This window comes from Bombus bifarius, unplaced genomic scaffold (genome assembly GCF_011952205.1).
Source record: "Bombus bifarius isolate JDL3187 unplaced genomic scaffold, Bbif_JDL3187 scf7180000009243, whole genome shotgun sequence".
Classification (NCBI taxonomy): domain Eukaryota; kingdom Metazoa; phylum Arthropoda; class Insecta; order Hymenoptera; family Apidae; genus Bombus; species Bombus bifarius.
This window is the reverse complement of record NW_022884989.1, coordinates 211,458-219,177: the sequence shown is the minus strand read 5'-3', so window position 1 is coordinate 219,177 and position 7,720 is coordinate 211,458.

Below are 7,720 nucleotides of genomic sequence, written 5' to 3'. Positions count from 1 at the left end.
GACAAGAGCTGACTCAATTATTCGGCTGAACCGCAGAAAGCACAGTCTTAACTTTTTCTAGCCACTGAAAATCTTATTTTCAGACTCTTTCTTGCCGATGTAGGTTAACAACACCTACTAGGAGGCAAGCTCGTATTTCGTAGAAAAAAGCAACTAATTACACAATCCCTGACACCAAAAATTATACTCGAAGATTTCTTAAAATCGTGTCAACTTCGCGAACACCAAATTCTCCGTCATGCGGGCCACCAAACTAATTAGAAATATAACATTTTTATTTAATCTAAATGGCTATTAATTCCTAATCTTCCGCTAAATTTCACATTTTTTAATTCAACTCGAACGTTTTTAGAACCTCGTACACACGCAACATAATAATTGCTATATATGTATTTACTTTGACTCTTAAATTTCTCGATCTTACTTCGTAAGTAGAATAACTCAAGCTTTGAACCGCCACTATCTTCTGACCAAGGTTGTTGCCTTAAGTGCTTGGTTTCTACATCCCAGTGATAAAACTGTCCTAGCAGTGGACGAATTGTGTTAGTCGATAGTTCGTATTCCTACTGCCGAGACCATGCCATATTTCCAACAGCTAAGCAGGAGGGATAGCACTACGGAGTGGAATCTCGTCTGTGGGTATGTCACGCACGACAGAAGCCACCAAACTGCTTGGTTTTGCGAGGGTCGTCCAAGTGAAATAGAAGGAAGCAGACGGCCAGAGGCGAAATGTCGGGGGGCCTGCTGGGATTATTTGCACATCATGTCGTCGGGGAACTTTGCCAAAATCTCCGTGATCGTATACATCAATCGCGGAATCGTAAATCTTCGGCTGATTCGGGTTACTGCTTAACCGCGTGCTCCCTGTCGTTGTGTACTGTTTCAAAGCAAGCACTCGGCGTGTATCGATTTCGAACTATGAGTGGCTGGGTTGCCTTTCGACGTATCATTTTCTACGTAATACATGCTGATAACAATTTGGAGAAGCATCACCGATAAGTTTGTAGTAATCGAAACCAAAGTACTTCGGCTAATATTTGTTCGATTCTGTTTGACAAACGGAAATCGAATTACATAACCTTTTTTTTTTTGTTAAATATGGGACTACGACGAAAGTAGTTAGATCACCGCGTTTCTCAGATCGTGATGCAAATATGCGTATATTGATCGTATAAGAGTGTTTCTGGATGAAAATTCTGTAATTAAAAGGAGATAGTTATCGTGATATAGTTGTGTTTTGAGAAAGATGTTCTTGAAAATGCAACAAAAGGTCTGCGATATAATAGAAAGACAAAAATAAGATCATTTGAATACCTGCTAAATATATTTGTGTATATACGAGAATGGTAAATATGTTTCAAGACGAAAGTGTCTTCAACAGCGTCGTATCTTACAACTTTTCTGACACTACTATCGCGTTCTAGTTTTTAAACCGTATCTTAGTCTACAGATAGCATTATATGTTTTCTCTTACGTCCTATTATACACAAGGTGTTGACCTCTATAATATCGATTTCACATCGGAGTAACGAAGAACTGTTTAGATAATGGAGCGTTTAAGTAGTAGAATGTTCGAATACTGGAACATTTGGATAGCAGGAATACCAATACTGGCAGTTCTGCTGTAATTTGATCTCTACGTGCGCGGAATGATAAATTTTATATCAGAATTTCCGCACGTGGAGTCTACTTAAATAAACTATCCAGTAGAGGTACCATGTTTACATATCAGTTCGTACGTATGTATCTACATTAAAACGCTACCTTCGACCTAGATAGGAGGATTTGTCAAACTGTCGTCCACTGAAAAACTGTACGTACGTTTAAATTTGCGCGTATTACGTTTCTCCGGTTCGTTCCACTTTTTCAGTCGGTCTATATCGATACAGAGAGCGCAGTCCGGTATTTCGACTAATTATCCCTGCCTAAACGTACTTGCAAAGAGAAATATTTGGATATTCTCGATGCCCATTCTTTTAGAAACGGATTCGTTTCACTAAATTTCCATCCGTAGGTCCGATATCGTGTTTTCTCGCTTTCCGGATAAAGTTGCAACGTGTACGGATATTAAGTATCAATAGGTGAAACATAATGCGCAAGATCACTGGATTGAAAACGACGTCTGGTCGCTGGCTGGCTACTTTTCATACAACATTAGGATTCGACTCTTCCTCGATGGATTCGAAACGTATGCCGATATATAGGAGCGAATTCGTCCACGTATCCGCCCCAACGGACTCGCTTCTCTCAGTTTTAATATCATGCTTATGATTTATGCATCAAAATACATATTGCATCGGGTGCGTTATGTCGCGTTATCGCGTATCGCATTAACGTCGATGTTGGTTTCGGCCGGAGGACGTTCCTCATTTTCCAACAACGGCAAATTACATGGAAACATCATCGTTGTGGATGAATTGTAAAAGATAAATATGAAAGTGGTATTCCGATGCTTCGAGGATTCTTCGAAGCTGGACACTTTTATTTGTTCTTATATCGAAGAAGAAATTAGATACGTTCTATAGAGAAATCTAGATTCTGCGTGGATTTGCTTAAACGTGTGATATTCTAGATCAATCGAGTAAGATTATATCATATTATCAACAAATTTATGCCATCTATTTGAATGCTCCTGTATGTTATCGAACGAAAGGATAAAATGTTTGGGTTGATGTATTGGAAATATGACATATAATTGTCCAATTTAAATGCCATATATTACCGTCAATTGTTGCATACAAAAACAATCTATTTGAAACGTTCTCATTTTCGTTGATCAAAAGCATCTATTTATCTTCAAGCGACAGTGAGAAGCGACACGGAGGAACGTTAAAGTCTTACAAAGAAGCGGGCAAGCGTAATCTTAAGTAATGCGTGCCATTCGTCTGTTGTTAAATTTTTATAGCGGCGCGCCGACAAACGGCCAACGGGATGGAGTTGCAAATCAGGAATTTGTCACGGAGAACCACTCTTAAACGAGTGTCCCCGCTTTCAGAAGTCGCGAGCATCCCGTCTGATAACGCTTTTAAATTTTCGTTAGCGCGTGCCGCACGCCACGCCATGCCGCATCGCCCCCGCTTAAACGACGTAAAGTAAGAAAAACGGTCACACGGCGGAGAAACACACTAGACATCCTCCGTTCTATTCAGCAACTCCGTACATTTATATTGCTCGTTCCACCGAGATATTCTCGGATCTCGAATGGAGCGGCATCTATGGACCATCGTACGAGTGGATTTTCGCGAACGGTACGAATGTCCTTTGAATTATCCAACGCGCCCCTATTGTAGCCATATACCGAAACCAGCGACATTTCGGAGCTCGATGATGCTCCAACTTGAAATGAAAGTTATAAGCGAAATCTTGCCGCGAGACAGTAATCGTAAAGAATAGGAATAAGGGGAATGAAAATTGAGGACTATTTTACTCGAATAAAATTTCAGTCTGTATCTCTTTGTTTATCGAAAGATTTGAAATAATCGGTATATACCATTCGTGACTTATTTCTGCGCAAACGGTATGCATTTGTATCCAATAACTTTTCAATAGATTGCGATATTTATATATTAATATCTGTAATTACATATGTATATAAATTTTGACGAATAAAATAATCGGCGATTAAAATTAGTTCTTTAGAAAAGTCCAGAAATATTTACCTCTGCATCACTGAATTTCTCTCTGCTCGTCAAATCCTACGCGAATATATCCGTATACGATATTTTTATAGAATTATTACCTATATGCCTTTTGTTGCTGCACTCGAAAATAATTGATAGCGATCGCTATTATCCACTCAGGTTTTCTCCGTTAACAAGATATACGCAACGGCCATTCATACGAAACCATTTCGTTCTTTACTCTCCGTTCTTTGCTGCCCCATAATACCTTTTATTTGCGTAGCAGCAAATATGCAAATCTGCCAGCGAGCTGCGCCACGGTATATAACGGACCAATATTAACAGATACGTATCACGATCATTGCATGGAACCAAAAACGATAAAGCACGGCACAACCGGAACGTATCCATTCCGTGCACTCTCAGCGGGAGCAAACAGTAATTACAGAGCTCGCGTAGTCTTGGTCAACTCCGAGAAAATTCCGATACAATCTCCAGACCGTGCAAACTCTGGTCTCTACCTACAGCTTTCCTCTCTTTTATTTCTTCAGTTGCGACCGGCACCAACCTCAAGATGGCCGGTTTCTTCATTGTGCGCGCCCGCTGTTCACTCGTTGCTTCGTTTTATATTATTAAGTTTCTAACGTACCGAAAAGAGCCAGGCGAATGTGTTCCGGGCGTGGGATAACTCGAAGCAACGCTAATATTGCCGAAGATCTTGCCAAATTGTCGCAATAAGTGTCCCCGGCGACGGTGTGGCTTCTTGCGACACCGCATTCTGATATGTCCTAGTCGTGCTGTGGATGTTGCCGCGCAACCTGCTTCCTTCTACGGAGTGATTATCAACCACCCCGCGCTCTAGAGGTTAATCGAGCCACCACAGGAAGAAATTTCGGCTTCATTGCTCGTCGAGAAACTCCTTTCCCCTATCGTACGCTCGCGATAAAGCCGGCTCACCGACTATTTTCTCCACGGCTTCGTGACACGACTTTCTTCTTCTCTTTGCTTTCCCCCACGAGAAGTCTGATTATCAGCGAGATACTTCGTGAAAGGCAGGTCGAAACTGTTGTCTAAGATGCTTCGTTGGAAGCATCGATACAATAGGACGGTGAGATTTGTAACTAACCTTCACAAGTAGTAAAAGATGTACGATGACTCATGAAGGTATTTGCATACTCGTGGAAAGCTTTTATGAATGTGCTACGTGTATCGTATGACATTTTTTTAAATTTTGTTATTGATTATTAGGTAACAATTTAACAACGATTATCAATCGTTGCAAAAATCGTTCTATTGTAATATTGTGGCTTATTGGTACAATGGGTAATTGACTGTTCAAATATTAGATTTTGGTGATCGATTCAAGCCCATTTCAAATTTTGCCGATATAATTATGATAGTCGTGTCTCATTAAGATGAAAATAAAATTCGTAGAAAATGTCTTAAGTATTCGGATATTTACTCCAGTCACTGTACATTTGGTGGAATTGCTAAATGTCCTACTTATCTTAGTATAGAATACGAGCAAAATACTTTGTATTTATTTATTTTCGCAACAAACGCTCGAAACGACTATCTCACGGATCTCCACTTATCAGTTTTGTAATACTAAAATTAAAAAGTTAAATATTAGTCATAAATTATTGGGCAAAGCCGACAACTCGTATCGGCACAGCTGATCAAACAGAGTATCGGAATACAAAAATACGAGTATTTGTAATTCAAGAACTTCGAGCACACACATGTGAATGAAATACTAAATACACTAATACGGTAATCTTCAGAAATAATCACAAACATGCGTAAGTATAATAAAATTATTTATGCATGTACCGAGTAATAGATCTATCAACTGTATCGAAGGTACTGCTATTTAAATAAATTCTTTTCCTCGCTATACCCATACTAACGCAAATCGACGGTAAAAAGTATTAATACACTCTCCAACGATAATTATATGCTCTCCTCTTCGATTTTCTTTTCTAATTACAAATATCGACTACTTAAAACACATACCCGTCACACATGCGAACATTAATTTAGACTGTTTTTAATTTAAGCGATTATTTTAGCCTTTGATCTCTTTGTAGATCCAAATTACGATACTTCGTACTAAAAAGTACGTACATCCATATTACGTTATAAAAAATATATATTGTACGCCGAATTTCATTCTCAATTGTCTTTTATTACAAAAAGTTTGTTCAGTTTCACTGTTAAATCAAAGAGAAATTTATATATTAAGGGATTTAAAATACCAAATTCTCAGTACAAATCATATTCAATGCACTATTCTCAAAATACGTTTCTCCAAGTAAATATCTTACAAAAAGCAATCCTCGAATCCTCATTTCACCAGCTAAATAATTACACCCAAAATATAAACAGCGACCATTACCATGAATTTTCCATATCCTCGCCAGCAACTGTCAGTTTTTGGATACAGAGAGAGCAATGTTTTCCAGCTTAATGCGCCTCTTGGCTAAGATTCTTACCAAAACGAGGCAACGCTCTCATGCGCGCTACCATTCTGTAACAGGCGCGTAATACGCATTGCGTCACTTGGACGTAATGACTCTGTCGCAATAGTCGCGATGACATTACCGGTGCATTAAGGTTAATTCAATATCAGCCGTAGTTTCTCATCTTTGGCATCTTTGCTCGTCCGCATCCTCGCCGGCGCGGAGTATCGAACCGTTTCTCCTTTGTCCTCTGACGCTGCGGAAATAGTCGACCGAGTGAAACGAGCTTTCGCGACTAGCGCTCGTAAATGAATAAGGTGTCGGAAAGTTTATTGAATCGGAGCCATGGTTTTCGGATTAATCCTGCGGTTCGCTGAGACGCGGTAACCTGGCATCGACGAGAATTAAAACGCTCGTCCAAGATTGCTCCAACGATTTTCAATGATTTTCTCGATACAAAAAAGATCGAAGGAATCGCTGCTTCAAATTATTTATGGAACGATTTACTTTATACTTCCAACGGATAACTTCAACACAGTGCGTCGTTGGCAATTGGCGCTTGTAAATTGATAGTGAAAAACGGCGAGAATGTTTCGTGACAGGGGTGATATTTCCTTCTAATTTTATATTTTGTGCGCTACTTTATCGATTTCAGAAATTATGTTATTTAAGGGATTAAGGATTATTACAACTTATGAGATCCATATGGTTCTTCTTCTTCTGGTTTTGTGAAGGAAAATTGAAAAAATCTGACAAGAAACGCTAATTCTTTTTGTTCGTGAGGTGAAATATATAAGTGTACTAAATAATGTTGTGCTAGAATAGAAAATTAATATTTTTTATAAAATTAGTTTATTTAAATAAATTCTACTCTTTGAAATCGTTAAATGCGAACAATCTTCGAGCGTTCAATATTTCGAAATATATTGGATAATAAATAATAGATGGCGAAAGTCGACGAAAAGATCGAAATTTTATATAAGCTATATAAGATTCAAAATCGTTGAATTCGACTTTACCTTTTATCGTTCTTCAGTTGAATATTCGAAATCGTACGAACCTTAACATTACAATTAATTTCCTTCTCTTGGAACGTTATTTGATAAAAGATCGCTATCAACCCCGGAAAAATAATTCTCAATAACAAAATCAAATATAAAGAATAGTTGCATCTTGTTTTGTGCACAATTTTCTTCGTTCTCATATGTTTACCTAATTTCCTTCTTCTTTTCCCAATTCTTTACCAATCTCGATTACTCGCATCCATTACCTTTTACCATTAATTATGACGTCGCTTGAGCTGTCAAAGGAAATGATAATCCAGCGTTGATTTATTTTAGCTTCTCGCGTATCCGTATCCTGAGCGAATATGACCACTGGATCGCGGAATAAAAATAACAGTCGAACGGATGACGGTGCAAGCAGCCAGTGACAGAAAAGTTATTGGATCGTGTCTGCGGTTTAATAGGATTATTGCAATGGCCAGTCGAAAGCTATCAGCTCACGCCGCGACGTCTCGAGGAGGTTCGAAATTAAACATTTCTTTCTCTCTCTCTTTCTCTTTCTCTGTGTCTTTCCAATGTCATCCTGGGAAATGTTTCTCTTCTCGGCTTATACGGATTTCTATCAGTTTCCCTG